At 42.5% G+C, this 17,851-nt stretch overlaps 1 protein-coding gene across 1 annotated transcript in view; it reads right to left on the bottom strand.

Annotated features, from left to right (window-relative positions):
• The window catches only part of ALK (ALK receptor tyrosine kinase), a 665,412-nt gene that overhangs the window by 460,180 nt on the left and 187,381 nt on the right, over window positions 1-17,851 (bottom strand). The gene's annotated exons all lie outside the window — the stretch shown is intronic.

Below are 17,851 nucleotides of genomic sequence, written 5' to 3'. Positions count from 1 at the left end.
GGAGGGAGTCATCCTTGTGTCCCAATCACTCCCTGCCTGCCCTACTTTCAGGATATCTCACCTTCTCTTGTCCCTTCCTTACTCATTGTATATTACCCAAAGTGGCTGAAGTACTTTGTACATGATAAGCTCTCAATGTTTGCTGATGGATCAACAGAATGTGTGCCAAAAAGCAAATTAGTCAGTCACCTTTCACTTCATCGTCTCCCCTCAGCTGTGGGAATGTGAAGAAAGAGAGAATCTGATATAAAGGACAGACCATTGAACTGGGAATATGGGGAATTTTGTTTGTGTCCTCGCTTGGCCACTTGCCTCTCATGTGTGGACTTTGGTACCCTCATCTGCAAAACAAGGGGTTTAGACTAGATGATTCTAGAAACAAGCGCTCCATGAAACCTGGGTTCCAGCTCCAGCTCTGCCACTAATTTGCTGGTTACCTTGGATAAGCCACTTAATCTCTCTGGGCCTCAAGTTCCTCAAACACAAGATGAGACCCAAACCAAGTGTTTTCTAAAGCTCCTTGTTGATTTGACTTTTTTAATATTTGAAAGTCTTTACTCTTAGAGGAGTTATAGCTAATTTGATAAATCAATCTGTATGGTGGTGCTAATGGGTGCTAACACTCAATTAGTATTGTGGGTGTTTTTTGTTTTGTTTTGTTTTTCGGTGAGGAAGATTGGCCCTAAGCTAACATCTGTGCCAATCTTCCTCCACTTTGTACATGGGACATCGCCACGGCACGGCTTGACAAGCTGTATGTAGGTCCGTGCCCAGGATCTGAACCTGTGAACCCTGGACTGCTGAAGCGGAGCGTGCAAACTTAGCCACTATGCCATCAGGCCAGCCCCAGCATTGTGTATTTTAACAGCTGCTTCTGGGGCTACTGCTCCCTTGATTTCCAAGATGAGTCTGGTGTTGGGAATTTCAGAATGCAGAGAAGTGGGACTGATTCTATCACAGGCAGCCAGTCACTGATTGTCCCTTAATCACACCCAAAGGAAGCTGGCTCTGCCCCAGAGTGGGAGTAAAATAGTTCCCATTGACACTAGCCAAACTATCTAAGTTTAGGAAGGAATGAAAAAAATCCTTCAATTACACCATTGTTAAGTATCTTTCTGCTTTCTGGCCTGCAGAGATGTATGTACCAGTTTCTCTCCAGAAGCTGCCATCCTTCTGGTCCTAAGGTTAATACCACTCACCCTTTCATGACTCAGACAATTCACCTTTATAATGGCAAGCTGAAACGGGCAAAGCTAGCCTTGTTTGAGTTGACATGCCAGTTGCTGCCTACACGTTTTATCAGCCTTGAGGACTTTCTACCTGCCTCTGAGGACTGAGCTGCTTCTATAAGTAGATGTCCATGAATTGTAAGCTGCCTTAATGTTTAAGACTTGCTTACCAGGCACCTGGTTTTGACAGCAGAATGCAAGGACAAAACCGATCCAGCATTTTGTTCTTTGCAACACAAAAATTATCCTTATAATGAAAGGTGTAGCCATTAAACCTGGCTCCTTTGGGGATGGTCAAAAAGATTCATCCACATTAGTGGGTGATCAACTCAGAAGATGAAAGAGAAAGCTACCAGCTGCCCTCATCCCACATCGACAACTATTGGTGCCTTTCCTGAAGCTTTAACCTCTGCAGCCCATTCTCTGCCTTGGTTTTTCTCTTCCAATTAAAGTCATCCTATTTCCATTTGGGACAGGGGTATGGTATGCCAGCTCAGACACTGCCTGGTAAATGTGCCCTGTGCACATCTTGGACAAACAGACAATAGAATATACAAACTCAGCATGGAGCAGCATCAATCCTGGGATCTTTGAACTCTGGAAAGTCTGATAATCGGCTCTTTTGGGGCCAGACCACACCTAGTGAAACAGGCTAAGCAGATACTCCGATTATCAGAGAGGTTCATTTTGAAATTCTTGCTCCAAGGCAGCCTCCCTTTAGCTGTCAAAGCTGTACTTTTTGGCTTTAAATAGGAATGGAGTTAACGTTACCGCTCATTTTGGATGAAACTGAATTGGGCTCTTCTACATTCTGATTTAATTTCTTATATAACATTGAGACACAGGTTTCTCTCTCCGGAGCTAGCCTCAATGCCTTTAGATTAAGAATATCTGGGACTCGTCTTCTTTAAAAACACCAGGTTAAATCTTGTTTTCCTTAGGCCACTTCTGAGCTTCTAGACCTAGTGTGCTTCTGGAATCTCTCTCTCTTTAACCCTGTGCAGCAGGGACTGAAGAGCCTATTTTACAGACAGGATTCAGAGGGATCAAGGGCTCCAGTGAAGTATTCAGCCTTAAGCAACCCAACGGCTGAGCAGGTCCACGCCCAAGGGAAGGGGTGGGGATAACATTCACTGACCTCCCCACTGTCTGCCAGGAACTGTGCTAGGGGTTTCTTACATCACTATATTTAATCTGCAGAACAACAGTGAGAAGTGGATAATGTCTTCTCTCTACAGATGAAACCGAGGCTTAGAAAGTTTGCTCTACTTGCCCAAAGATCGAGGACTACACTGAAGCAGAACCAGAATGTAAGTCAGGACTGGATAATGATAAAGATCTAGGCATTTTTCATCATACCTCCACAGCTTCAGAATCTTAATCCAGGGCTAATAGATTAAATTAAATAATATATGAGAAACCTGTGAAGTGTTATATTTTGGTTATTAGACCCAAAGTCAGCAAACTTTTCATATCTGCAAAGGCTTCTCCACTACCCTTGAGGGACAGATCTATATTTCCTCTGTCAGGGTCATTTTGCAAAGTGACTGTGGCCTTCAGAAGAATCCAGAGATCTCAACATTATTTTACGTACCTGCTAGGACCCAGGAGAATCTAACCATTGAAAAACAGAAATGAGAAAAAGATAAACTTTTCAGAACCTGCTGATCACATAGTTGAAATCAATTGCTACCTACTTTCCAGTTACTTCCATCATGGAAGAACAATAAGGTGATGGAATCTTCTGGAAACAGTTCACCTACTGAGAGGAGTGTCAAGTGCTGTGAAGGGAAAAGCCTTGGCAGAGCAATGAGGATGATTCCAGGCTCAGTTCTGCACATAGCAGCTGAGGGACCGCAGCAGGTTCATTCTTTTCTCTATGCCTGGTCTTTTGCATTTGAAAAATAAAAGAAATGGAGCATACACCCTCTACGGTGCCCTCCATCTCTGAAGGTCAGTGATTCTATAGGGCTCATCCCGGGCCAACACAATCAAACCAACAGACAGTCAATCACTTCACTCTGCCTGCCTCTAAACGAGGGCTTGTTGCCATACTTAGAAGTAGATTCCCCATGGAAAGAGGCTGAACGTGCACCAGCCTCAATGGGGACTCAGTTTCCCTTAGCTTTCTCAAAGATTTAAGAAGGAAAACTCAGGCAAGTTTTACAGATGATTGTTCCTGGGTGAGTGAGTAGGTGTGTGTGTGGGGGCGTGGTGTGTGTGTGTGTTCATGCATTTTTATCAGTTTGTACACATATTCTGAAACCTTCCAGGGTACGAGTCACGTTTCAAAAACTGAATTCATTGACAATTAGCTTCAAGACATTGTTCTAGTATAAAATGCAGTCATTCAGAAGAGTGTTATAGAAACTGACGAGAAAAATCTTGTGGTGGCCCTGCCCAGAGATGCCCAGTCCACTTATCAAACCCTCTTGGCTGAAGAGGAATTGTCAATGGTCACCCACCTTGACACTGAATCTGAGGGTGGAAATCTAACCTTTGGAAATGTGCAAGACTACCAATGCAGTCGTGCCCACGGCCTATGCCTAGGAAGCCAGCACTGGCTATTTGAGCAGAGATAGAAGACCTGCCACTAGTATCCTCAGTCATCTTAAGTGACCTCAGTCGAATTCAAATTAGGGGACCTGCAGCCTCCTTTAGTTTTTAAGACTCCCCTCCAGGGCTAGCTGGCTTGCGGGAGACCACAGGGTAGCAGAGGCCTTAAAGAACAGCCACCCTGTCAGGTCCACAGGAACCCACCGATTGATGTCACTCAGTCTCTGCCCGTTATGAGGTTTGGAAGCAAATATTACAGAGTCATAAATAAGCGGAGTCATAAAATAAGCAGAGTCATAAAAAAGAGAACAACGTCATGATTATCAATCCCATGCTATTTCATCCTTCTTCATTTTGTCTTTTATTACTAGTGTTTTGGAAGTCAAGTTTGGGATCTGACTTAACATTCTTGACTCTGGCAGCACTGGGTGTGTTTATAGGAGAGACACAAGCCCGAAGGGGAGGGCCTGCATGAAGGCCTTCGGAAGTCTTTTCATAATTGATATTCAATGAGGGCTTACTGTGGTAAGACACTATGCCAGGCACCTTGCATCATTATTTTATTTAATCCCTATGAAGTAGACAAGGTTATTCCCATTTAATAGATGAAGACATTGGGGCTTAGAGAAGTGAAATGACAGCTGAGTTACTCAGATAGGAAGTGACTGAGTGGGCTTTCACTGACCTGCTTCCTCCCTGGGACTCCTGAGGCTTTGATGTCAGTACCTCACATAAAGGAAATTAAGAGTTGAAAAGGCAGCAAAAATAGCTCCCCTCACTCAGAGCCACAGACACCAATAGGAGTCAAGACCTGTAGTGAGGCAGGACAGGAAGTGGACCCATGGAGGGACAGGCAGGGCCAAGCTGGAGGCAGGACAGGAGGCAGAGCATCTTAGCTGTCCTTGAAGGTCCTGATCTCACCTTTACAAAGTTGGACCTGGGATGCCCTAGCTGCAGACTGAGTCAGAGTATTTCCAAGATCCAAGTCTTAATCCCAGTGGGTGTGTGCCTCCAGACGCCAAGGCTACACATGCAGTAAAGGCCTGGGGCTCTAGATTTCCTGATGTCTGCCAGGATATCTGCTGTGTTTCTTGGGTAGGGCCATGAGTCCCCGCTGAGAGAACTGAGGGTGGGCAAGTTTTCCATGGCCATCAGGGGCTCATGAGAGAGTTTATCCAACTGGATACTTGGCCATGGGATCTGTATCTGAACACAGAGAATCATCAGGTTTGCTGCTAGTTTAAAATATGTCAACATGATTGTGATTTTTACTTGGGGTTATTTTCCTGCTAAAACTGCTATTCTGTCTCTAGTTATCCTAACTCGATGTTTAACAGCAGGGATGCAGACGGCCTGACATTGGACCTGACACTCTCACTTGTTGAATGGTGGTCTCTATGGCTCCACCCAGCTCTACAATCTTTTCCTATGTGTCTATGCCCACATGTCTTACTCATTAAGTGACATTAATATCATCATGATTGCTTTTCAGAGAGAGAGCACAAGATCTGAGATTTGACTCCAATTCTGCCACCTGACAGCTGTGCAATGTGGGGCACTCTCATACTCTCTGAGCCTTGGTCATCTCAGTGATAAGACCAACTTCCCAGAAGCGCTGGGAGGATGCAATGAGACGATGCACGTGCTTGGAATGGAGAAATCCCAAAACGACATCAGCTGATTCAGAATTTTTACAGTCATGTTGTTTTTGAACACAGCCTCCTGTTTAACATGAGAAATAGTATTTATGTGGGGCATTCTAACTGATGGCAGGTGACCATTTCCTCAGTATTTTATTGTACCATTGGAAGATTGGCATGTCTGCCTGTAAGTGATACTCACAGAGTCAGAGACTGTTAGAACTTGAAGTGACATTTGAGGTCAACCATTTCTCACATTGGACAGGTAGAAAAACCAAGACCGAGGCAAAGAAAAGACTTACCCAGGGTCATGTGGCTAATCAGAGAGTCCTTCACACACAGTGTGGAGGGAATTTCTCTTAGCTGTGGAGGCTTTTGTGAATGCTATCTTTTCCAGGCAGCATGAGGCCTGGGCCAAGTTGAACGTCAGAGTTATTGAATCACCAGCTCTTACTTTCTCAGGCTGGCTTAGTAGCACATTTAAGCTGAGACTGGATTGCTTCATAGGTGGCATATACAAACGCCAATGTATTCCTGACAAGCCTGATTTGTGTATTCAATAAAGAACCATACGAAGCGTCATGCACATGTGGGAATTCTCTTATAGATGGCCTTTACAGGCATCCATATTTGAAGCTACAGTTCATTAAATAGAGCCCCAGAAACCAACATTCTCCAAACACTGTCAGTTCTTAAGGATTGTATCCAACTCAAGAGAATCCCCTTGGCAGCCATCAATCCTGTGGCACAAGGCAGGGTCTCCTTTTCTCAAGAGATTTTCCAGAACTTTCCAATCGTTGACCTGCATGCTCATGAGTGACCTTGGGGACCATCTGAGATGAAACTGAGGCCCAGAGACATGATGGAGCTTGCCAAAGGATGCACAGTGGATGGGTGACAGAATTGGTACTAAAATTCAGTTCCTAACTATGTGAGTTTTAGTATTATATACAAAGCTATGAGTAAAAAACAAACAAAACAATACTTTAAACAATTAGGAACATTCTCAAAAATCCATACTGGTTTTCTGGAATAAGCTGGCAAAAACATACATGGCTAGGTTTCAAATATCTCCCAGTAATTAGATGGCTCACATAATCTCCAATAAGGCTTTCTGGCTTCTATCATCCTAGATGTACTCTTCTGCCAACAAACTGTTTTTTGATGGTTGCTGGAAGCTCCCTGTTGGCGAGCAGGTCTGTGCACAGGCCAGAAGTTACAGTGAGAACAGAGAGAGGGAAAGAGGTGGCCTAGAAGTGAAAAGGAGAGATCACTACAGAACTCTTAGAAACTCTTTCAGCTCTGAGTGAATCAGGCTTGTGCTTTTGGGCAATTCATTTAACACTTGAGTTTTGGTTTCCTCATGTATAAACCAGAGAGAATTATCACAACAATGATGATCAAAATAATAATAATAATAATAATAATAATAATAATAATATCTGCTGTGACAATCAAATAAGGTAATGAGTGTGGAAGTGATTTCTTAACTATGAGACTCTGTATGGATTTTCTTACCACTTTGGCCTTGTGATGCAGGACACATCACTTGGTCTCCCTGGGCCTCAGATTTACTACCAGGAACCTAGGGATGAGCTGAACTGACTTGACCTTGGAAGACCCACAGGCATGCTGACTAAACAGGTATCCTCCTTCCTTGTCCTGTTTTATGTCAGACTCTCAGAGGGGCGCCAGAGGGTCTGGGTAGTAATTAGAAGCATAGATCCTGCATGGGGTCAGGCTGCTCAAGGTGAAAGCATGGCTTTGTCACTTTACTAGCTATATATCTCAGGGCAAATTATTTCATTATTCTGTGCCTGAATTTTTCCATCTGTAAAATGGGGATTAAAGCAGGGACCACCTCAGGGACTTATCATGAGGAGGATTAAACGCAAGACAGGCATACCTCGTTCTACTGTGCTTCACTTTATTGCACTTCAAAGATATTGTATTTTTTACAAATCGAAGGTTTGTGGCAACCCTGTGTTGAGCAAGTCTATGGGTGGCATTTCCCAACAGCATTTGCTCACTTCATCTCTCTGTGTCACATTTTGGCAATTCTTACAATATTTCAAGCTTTTTCATTATTCTTATATTTGTTATGGTGATCTGTGGTCAGTGATCTTTGATGTTACTATTGTAATTGTTTTGGGGCACCACAAACCGCATCCATATAAGACGATGAACTTAACTGATAAATGTTGTGTGTGTTCTGACTGCTCCACTGACCAGCCATCCTCCTGTCTCTCTCTCCCTTTCCTCAGGCCTTCCTATTGCCTGAGACACAACAATATTGAAATTAGGCCAATTAATAATACTACAATGGCTTCTAAGTGTTCAAGTGAAAGGAAGAGTCACACATCTCTCACTTTAAATCAAAAGCTGGAAATGATTAAGCCTCGTGAGAAGGCACATTGAAAGCCAAGATAGGCTAGAAGCTAGGTATATTGAGCCAAAAAGGCAAGTTGTGAATACAAAGGAAAATTTATTGAAAAAAATTAAAAATACTATTCTAGAGAACATACAAATGATAAGAAAATGAAATAGCCTTATTGCTGATAGGGAGAAAGTTTTAGTGGTCTGGAGAGAAGATCAAACCAGCCACAACATTCCCTTAAGGCAAAGCTTAATCTAGAGCAAGGCCCTGACTCTCTTCAATTCTATGAAAGCTGAGAGAGGTGAGGAAGCTGCAGAAGAAAAGTCTGAAGCCAGCAGAGCTTGGTTCATGAGCTTTAAGGAAAGATGCCACCTCCATAACATAAAAGTGAAGGGTGAAGCAGCAATTACTGATGTAGAAGCTACATCAAGTTATCCAGAAGATCTAGCTAAGATAATTAATGAAGGTGGCTACCCTAAACAACGGATTTTCAGTATAGACAAAACAGCCTTATATCGGAAGAAGATGACACCAGGACTTTCACAGCTAGAGAGAGGACGTCAATGCCTGGCTTCAAAGCTTCAAAGGACAGGTTCTCTCTCTTGTGAGAGGCTAATGCAGCTGGTGACTTTAAGCAAGTGCTCATGTCCCATTCCAAACATCATGGGGCCTTAAGAATTGTGCTAAATCTACTCTGCATGTGTTCTATAAACGGAACAATGAAGCCTGGATGAGGGCACATCTGTTTACAACATGGTTTACTGAATATTTTCAGCCCACTGTTGAGACCTACTGCTCAGAAAAAAAGATTCCTTTCAAAATATTACTGCTCATTGACAATGTACGTAGTCACCCAAGAGCTCTGATGGAGATATACGATGAGATTAATGTTGTTTTCATGCCTGCTAACACAACATCCATTCTGCAGCCCATGGGTCAAGCAGTAATTTTGACTTTCAAGTCTTATTATTTAACAAATATATTTCATGAGGCTATGGCTGCCATAGAGAGTGATTCCTCTGATGGATCTGGACAAAGTGAATTGTAAATCTTCTAGAAGGAAGTCGCCATTCTAGATGCCATTAAGAGCACTCGTGATTCATGAGAAGAGGTGAAAATATCAACATTAACAGGAGTTTGGAAGAAGTTGATTCCAACCCTCATGGACGCCTTTGAGGAATTCAAGACTTCAGTGGAGGAAGTAATGCATATGTGACGGAAATAGCAAGAGAACCAGAATAAGAAGTGGAGCCTGAGGATGTGACTGAATTGCTGCAATCTCATGATAAAACTTTAATGGGTGAGAAGTTGCTTCTTAGGGATGGGCAAAGAAAGTGGTTTCCTGAGATGGAATTTACTCCTGTTGAAGATGCAGTGAAGATTGCTGAAACAACAACAAAGGATTTAGAATATTACAAAAACTTAGTTGATAAAGCAGTTGCAGAGTTTGAGAGGATTGACTTCTATTTTGAAAGAAGTTCAACTGTGGGTAAAAAGCTATCAAACAGCATCACATGCTACAGAGAAATGGTTCATGAAAGGAAAAGTAAATCCATGTGGCAAACTTCATTGTTGTCTTACTTTAAGAAATTGCCACAGCCCACACCAGCCTTCAGCTGCCACCACCCTGATCAGTCAGCAGCCATCAACATTGAGGCAAGACCGTCCACTAGCAAGAAGATTATGACTTGCTGAAGACTCAGATGATGGCTAGAATTTTTCAGCAATAAAGTCTTTTTCATTAAGGTATATATATTGCTTTTTAAACATAATGCTATCGCACATTTAATAGACTATAGTGTAGTGTAAACATAACTTTTATGTGCACTGGGAAACCAAAAAGTTCATGTGACTTTATTGCGGTATTCGCTGTGGTCTGGAATCGAACTGGCAATATCTCCAAGGTATGCCTGGATGTATGTCAAACACTTAGGGTGGTGTCTTACACATAGTTTGATTATTATTAAATGATGGCAGTCATTGCTGTTGCTCTTCAGGTGGTTCCAGGGGTCAGCCATGGCAGAGGGGAGGGAAAGGGATGCGTGTCCAGCACTGAAGGTAGAAAGCTTTGACTGTGTCAAAACTTGTTGAAACTCCTTACTCAATCTTTGCTTTTAGATGTGGTGATCAAGCTTCCCTTTGGATATGAAGTCATACTAGACCTTGAGAAAGAAGAGCTTGGTTCTAGCCCTGGCTCCGTGGTGTGACTTCAAACAAGTCCTTTAACCCCTCTAGGCCTCAGTTTCCTCATCTGAAAAATGAAGTGGTGGAATAAAACTATTCTCAGGTCTCTTCCATCTCTACCATTCTAAGACTAATTTCCCCTTTTGGGCAGATGGCCAAAACATGCTCTCTAACAGGCTTAGATGATTAGGAACTTCTGCTCCCCCTTTCTGAGTTATCTCCTAAAGGGGCACTTAGCCCACCAGTCACTCACCTTTGATATCAATCCACCAGCTGCCATCAACATCTGGTCACTCACTTCATAAGACTAAGTGCAAAACCTGGCCCCTGCCCACTCCCATCCACAACCACTCTTCATTTGTCATGGGGCCCCAGAACTGAAATCACTCACTTCCTTTCCACCAGCTTGCTCCCTAGAACGCATCTGGGAGCCAATCACCCAATTCAAGACATCTGTTTAGCTCACTTATAATCAAGCTGCAGCAAAAAAGGGTCAAGTCTCCTTCAATCAATCAATTACATAAATACAGTCTCGGAAGAGGGTGTGTGTGCACACATGCCCACGATGGTGGGAGATAGGCACAGAAAGCTTCTCATTTCTCTTATCTGTGGCCATAACAACACTACAGTTTGAAGAAATGGGACTTTGCTCTTCATCCCAGAACAGAAAATTGAGAATAATTAAAATCCAAGACATTCTGAAGTTAACTAGTCCAGCCTCCTTATTTTACAGATGGGAAAACTGAGGTTCAGGAGGGTGAAGTGACTTGGCCAAAGTGGCATAATCTAGGGTCTGGAGAAGTAAGAGAGCAGAGACCAGAACCCATATTGGACTTCCAGTCCAGCCCTCTGCCTACAATTTCCAAGGAGTGTTCATGCAGAATACAAAGTCTCTAACAGAATGAAGCTGGCTCCAGAGAGCATGGTGAAAACCCTAGTAGTTTGTATGCTGCTCAGCATGACATCCATCCGAATGGGATCATTCCTGAAAGCAGAAGGTTGGAGGAGAGCCCTGAGCAACGTGGCATCCATGACAACTGGAGGAGGCTGACCATGATAGGAGGTCACGCTCTCAGAACACGCAAAATGACCCTCCCCATTTACTCTTCTGTCTCTGATGGTAAGGGTCTGCTGGGTGTTGGAGCTGAACATAGGGTTCCTCCCTAATGTCAATCTCAACAAACAAGCAGATGCCAGGCTTCCCTAGCACAGACCCTGTGCCCTTCAGGGACTCCTAGTCCAACTGGGGAAATGGACTTACACTAGACTCTCACAGGAAGTAGATACAATGAGGCCATGGGGACACAGAAGAAGAGAGAGTCTGCTGGAAGGACCAGAAGCTCATGGAGGAGGCAATTTTGGGGCTGCATTTTGAAGGATGAAAGGATTTTGACAGATGGTAAAGGTTTAGCCAGGAAGTTTTTTATGAATAGAAGAAGGAATAAGGTTATTCCAGGAAGGTGGGGAACTAATATTGCTCATTTTAGTGTAGTTGCATGAATTCTGAAGCTGGACTTCATGGGATTAAATCCCAGCTCAGAAAGTATCATGGTTAAAGGTAAAGTTCTTTAGGTTTCAGAGAACAAAACTATGGACTTAAAGAATTTTGAGGAAAAATCTTCTAGCAAATAGAGCCATGCCACCAAAATGTAGGCTACTGGCCTCTCACTGGAATGGGTCTCATTCCTCTTTAGGAAGCATTATAGAAGTGCCCGTGCTCCGGGCACATGGAAATCTGTCCTCATAGTCAGTCTTTATAGTGACACTGTTGATTAGGAATTATGACCATGCTAATTTTTCAGATGACAGACAGAATCAAAGAGAGAGGTTTACTGGCTGAAGATAATAAAACTCACAAGAACCAGAGCTGGGAATGAATTCCATGTCTCAAATCCCAATTTGAGTTTCTTCCCCAACTCCTCTGCACTTTGCTTCCAGACACAGGCTGGAAGACAGCTGGCTTGGATGTTACAGAGGAGATTTAAATAGGCACTGAGGAGAACAAAAGATACATGATTCCCAAACCTAGTCTCACAGTTTGGGGCCCCCAGAATCTTGGTTTTAGGAAGTTCCCCAGGTGATTGTGAGGCAACTAGACTGAGCCTGGCTGTGGGTTGATCCACACCAGGACAATATTAACCCTACACGGATGCAACCCTTGGGACAGCACGAATCTGCTGGGCTGATGGAGACTCAAGGAATTAATGTGGAGATCTGCAAATATTTTTTCCCATTCCATAGGTTGTCTTTCCACTTTTTGATGATTTCTTCTGCTATGCAGAAGCTTTTTAGTTTGATGCAGTCCCACTTGTTTATTTTTTCACTTAGTTGCTTGTACCTTAGGTGTGATTTCCAAAAAATCATTACCAAGACCCACATCAAGGAGCTTTTTTTCCTGTTTTCTTCTAGGAGTTTCATCATTATAAGACCTAAATATAGGTCTTCAATTTAAGTCTTTAATCCATTTCAAGTTAATTTCCGTGAGTGGTATAAGATAGGAGTCAAGTTACATAATTTTACATGTGAATATCCAGTTTTCCCAGCACCATTTGTTAAAGAGACTATATTTTCTCCATTGGGTATTCTTAACTCCTTTGTCAAATATTAGTTTATGAATATACTTGGGTTTATTTCTAGGCTCTCTATTCTCTTCCATTGGTCTATCTGTCTGTTTTTATGCGAGTACCACACTGTTTTAATTACTCTAGCTTTATAGTATAGCTTGAAATCAGGAAGTGTGATGCCTCCTACTTTGTTTTTCTTTCTCAGGATTTTGTTGGCTATTCAGGGTCTTTCGTGGTTCCATTTAATTTGGGGACTGTTTTTTCTATTTCTGTAAAAAATGCCACTGGAATCTTGATAGGGATGGCATTGAATCTATAGACAGCTTTTGGCAGTATTGACATTTTAACAATATTAATTCTTCCACTCCATAAACATAGGATAACTTTCCATATATTTGTGTCTTGTTTGATTTCTTTCATCAATGTCTTGTGTAGTTTTCAGAGTAGAGATCTTTCACCTCCTTGGTTAAATTTATTTCTAAGCATTTTACTGTTCAGCTATAAAAAAAATGAAGAAATCCTACCATTTCCGATAACATGGATGGAAGGCATTATGCAAAGTGAAATAAGTCAGATAGAGAAAGACAAATACTGTGTGATCTCAGTTATAGTGTGGAATCTAGTTAAAAAACAAAACAAAACACCAAACTCACAGAAAAAGAGATCAGATTCATGGTGAACAGAGGCAGGAGGTGAAAGGGTGGGGGAGCTGGAGGGAGGTAGACAAAAGGCACAAACTTCCAGTTATAAGATAAATAAGTACTAGGGATGTAATGTACAACATGATGCTTATAGTTAACACTGCTGTATCATGCATAGGAAAGTTGTAAAGAGAAAATCCTAAGAGTTCTTATCACAAGGAAAAACTTTTTTCTTCTCTTTTTATTTTATCTATATGAGATGATGGATATTAACTAAACCTATTGTGGTAATCATTACACATATATGTAAATCAAACCATCATGCTGTACACCTTAAACTTACATGGTGATGTATGTCAATTATTTCTCAATAAAACTGGAAAAAAATTATATAAAATGATGAGATGGGTAAGGCAATAGATGGGAGTGACATGTGAGGAAATGCTTTGTAGCGCCAGTATTGAGAAAGCATGAACCATCACCCATGCCTCTGTGGTGAAGGGGTTAGATGTGGGCTCTGCCAAGCAGTTGGCCTGGGTTTGAGTCTCAGCTTTGGCACTAACCCTGGGCAGATTACTGACCTCTCTGGCCTCAGTTTGCTCATCTGTAAGATGAGGCTATTTGACCAGACTGCTGTGGGCTCTCACAGCTCACAATCTGTGAATTTCTCACAGACCAAATTATTCTAGTCATCTACCCAAATGGGCTCATTAAAGTCCTGTTACTCTGAGGTCTCTTCTGACATAAAGTTTTGCATCTGACGTTGCTCTTGACAAAACATTTCATTTTAAGAGGATTTCCTCTCATTTTTCCCACTCTGGATCAGTCATTTTCCTGCATATGTTTTGGACACATGTCTTCTTAGGCTGGTTAGAAATGCTCCGTATACAATATCTCAGATGTCCCAAAGCGGTCAAAATAAAAATCCCTCAGCTCGCTCATGTCTGCTGAATATGCTTTTTTAGATTGAAAAGAGAAAAAATAAACCTGCCCAAAGTATTTAAAGTCACGGTTTTGAATTCTAAACCGAAGTATGTCCAGCCCAGGAACTGTTTTCCCCTTAGACACACGTCTTTCCTGAAACCAATTAATATGATTTTAGGAATGAGAGGGCTGGTGGGAACATCTCTACATTTTACCAAAACAGAGAACCTCAGGGGTGGAAAAGCCCCAGCATGGGAATTGAGAGACTCAAGTATGCTCCTAGTTTGCCCCCTGATTGTTCACCAAATATTGCAACTTCATCTAGTGTACATTTATTGAGAACTCAACCGAGTACAAAACACAAAGTACTTAACCAGTACTAAGGATGCAAAAGGGAACAAGATATGGATTCCTCGATCTCTAAGAGCTTCCAGTCTAGGAGTTGTGATGATGTAGGCTCACAAGTAACTAAGATATGAGGAAAAATGTTACATCAGACAGGCAAAGTGCCATTATATAACCTTCCTCGGTAAGAAAATGGGGACAAAGTAAGGTCCACAACCTTGCAGGGTGTTCTAATTTGGGGTAATGTAGTCACCAGCTGCTGAGTGTGAATGTTCGTTATATGGTATCTAAAAAGAAGCTCTCCCCTATTAGGTTTAATGGTTCATCAGACTCAGGAGTACTGAATACACATACAAAACAATCATACAACAAATATTTAAGAAGCACCTTCCTGACGGATGTTTGGGGCCATCCTAAACCTATGACAAAAATGAACTAGGCTAGAATCTCAATGAGGGGCAGGGGCAAAGAGCTTGGCAAATGTAGACACTCATCAGATGAATGAATCTGTGATAGATTATGGATAGATAGATAGACAGATAGGTAGATAGATAGATAGATAGATAGATAGATAGATAGATAGATAGAAGAAAGATAGTGACATTTAACATCTCTGCCTTCTGGTTGGGTAAAATAGATTCATCCATGTTTGCTTTACCAGGTAACCTGGTTTACACTGAAATACAAATGAAGAAAGTGATTTGGTTGAAAAGAAACATTGGGGAAGCCCTAGGTTTTGTGAGGATGGGCATCATCCAATGGGATTCTTGGAGAATTGAGGATGTTTAGGAAATAACTATTCCCTGTACAAGTCAGAATCTTCTCAGACTCAAGAGAGGGAATGATACTACACTAGTGTTATAAAAAAAATTCCATCAAATTTTTCTATCAAAAAATTCTAAGGATTGGGGCCAGCCCCATAGCCCAGTGGTTAAAATTCTGTGCCCTCCACTTCATGGGCACAAGTTTCGTGGGTTCTGATCCCAGATGCAGACCTATTCCACTCATCAGCCATGCTGTGGAGGCATCCCACATACAAAGTAAAGGAAAATTGGCATATCTGTTAGCTCAGGGCTAATCTTCCTCAAGAAAAAAAAAAAAACAATCCAAGGAGAAAGAGCTATCAGGGAAGCCTGGGTCTTCAGGAAAAGCTCTGTGGTGGAGGCCAGGACTGAACTGGGCCTTGCAAGTTGGAGTAGGTAGGCTTTAGGGAGACAGGTTCAAGGGAAAGTAAAATAAACCAATGGGGACAAACTGGAACAAGAAAGTAGGAAACATGGTGGGGCCGCGGGGAGGAAGAACGTAAAACATAAAGGGAATTTACTGGAGTGAGGAAAAGCCTCCTTACAGTCCCTGTTCTACTTCATCTCTAGCCGGCTTCAACACTGTAAATTCCTTCACCTAAAATTCTTTATCCCCTGGCTTCTATGGCTACACCATCTTCTGGTTCTCCTCCTGTCTTCCCTATTTCTCCATTTATGACTATTTGCGATGCTCTTCTTCCTCTGCTTACCTCTTAAATGCAACATTCTGGATCTTCTCTGAGTCTTCATCCTCCAATCACCAGCCTCAACTGCAATCTCTAGGCTAATGACTCTCCATGTCGCCTGTCTCCTCAAAGCCAAGATCTGGATTTACAACACTCTACTGGCCATCTGCATCTGGATGTCCTGAAGGCACTTCAAACATAACTTGTTTAACATAGATCTCACCCCCTTCTCCCCTCCCTCTCAATGTCTTGGTGACCATCTCTCTTTGTTAAATGTTTCTCATCCTCCTTGTTTCAGTTAATAGGATCTCCATCTACTCAATTACTCATGCTGGACTCTCCTGAATGGTCAACCAAGTTATGCTCACCTTATGTCCAGAATCTCTCCCAGATTCCCTTCCTGCCCTTCCTTTTCCAACCAATGCTTCACATGTAGGCTCATGTCTAAACCCAGAAGCAACTGTTTCTCATCCTTGCTGCTTCCTCCCAGGTCCTCTATATGCTATGTCATTGAGCTTGACCTGTTCTTGAACATGTCTTTGCACATTCGTTCCCTCCACCTGGAATGCCCTTCTCACTGGTCTTGGTGGTCCCTGTGGTCCAAGCCCTAGCTGAGCTGTCCCTGTCTGCAGAACGTCTACCTTCACGCATCCTCTACAAAACTGGCCCTTCTTCCTTTGTATCAGGGAGCTTTGAACATGTCCCTGTTACTGCACTTGTCATAGAGCAGGCATGTCTGTCTCTTCCTTGAGAGCTCCTTGAGGGAAGGGAGTGTGTCCTTTTTGTCTTTACAACTGACATGCCTAGAGTAGAACCAGGCATACACTTGGTGTTCAAAGAATGTTTATACCCATCCTCCCATTCTCTGTGATGTCAGAGACACACTAAGGGGGAAATGATGCAGGCAGGTAAGGATGCACAAGTGACCCTCAGGAGAGAGGTCAAGATTAGAGCAAGCATTAGGGAGCCACCTGCCCAGGAGTGAGTAGCAGGATAAAGAATATGGGGACAGGAGATCAGACAGCCCTGAGTGATCATGTTTGTCTGACTGTTGGTCTGTCTGTCTCTGTGTGTCTTTCTCTCCTCTGTTCCCTCATCCACTTGTCTCTCTTTTTCTTTCCTTTTTGTCAATGTTCTTCCCTCTCTGTCCATGACAACAGTTTTAAAGGATTTCTTTTGACTTGCTTTTCTTGCCTTTGTGTCAGTTGGTCATTCTTTTATGTTTTCATTTGACTTGTTTCCTTTCTTTGTCTCCTTACTCAATCTGCCAGTAATGTAGAGATAAATCATTGGTATTTATTGAGCGACTTTATGCATCTTCATTTTAAAGGTAAGGTATATGATCAGGTGGAGTATTCTAAACAAGTCTCTCCTCGAAACACCTAAGCCAATTTCTTATTATTTAATTTCCATGGGTTTTGTTCATTGGCTCCCAGTAGGTCAGTGGTTTTGCCAGTGACAGAGTTCCCTGTTCTTGGTCTTGTATGACAGCCAGCATTGCTGTCCTCTTTGGGACTCGACCTTTTTGGTTATGTATCCAGAGGCCTTTTGCTTACCAGGTTGCAGATAAAAATGCAGATGCATGGACTAGGAAAGAACTTGACTTCCAAGTTCAATGAAGCAGGGCTGGGAAGAGAACACAAAAAGGCCTGGCCTATCAGGGCAGAGGAATTGGTAAGAAGGCTTTCAGCCCTGACAATGGTCCACAAAGGAGCTGGGAGCTGCTTTTCACTGATGTCAGGCTCTTGAAGGTGGAATGGCTGATCATGTCCAGCCACATTAAATGTGTAATTTTAGAAATGTGATCAAACTGACTTCCTGCCAGACCTATGAAGCAAATTCCCCAGGGGGCTGGAGGGCCTTTTTGGTTTCCACTTTTGATTCTGTGGTAGGTTGATCTGT

This window comes from Equus quagga, chromosome 5, assembly GCF_021613505.1.
Source record: "Equus quagga isolate Etosha38 chromosome 5, UCLA_HA_Equagga_1.0, whole genome shotgun sequence".
NCBI classification, from domain to species: domain Eukaryota; kingdom Metazoa; phylum Chordata; class Mammalia; order Perissodactyla; family Equidae; genus Equus; species Equus quagga.
The sequence above is the reverse complement of the archived record's forward strand: the minus strand, read 5'-3'. Positions and strand labels throughout refer to the sequence as shown.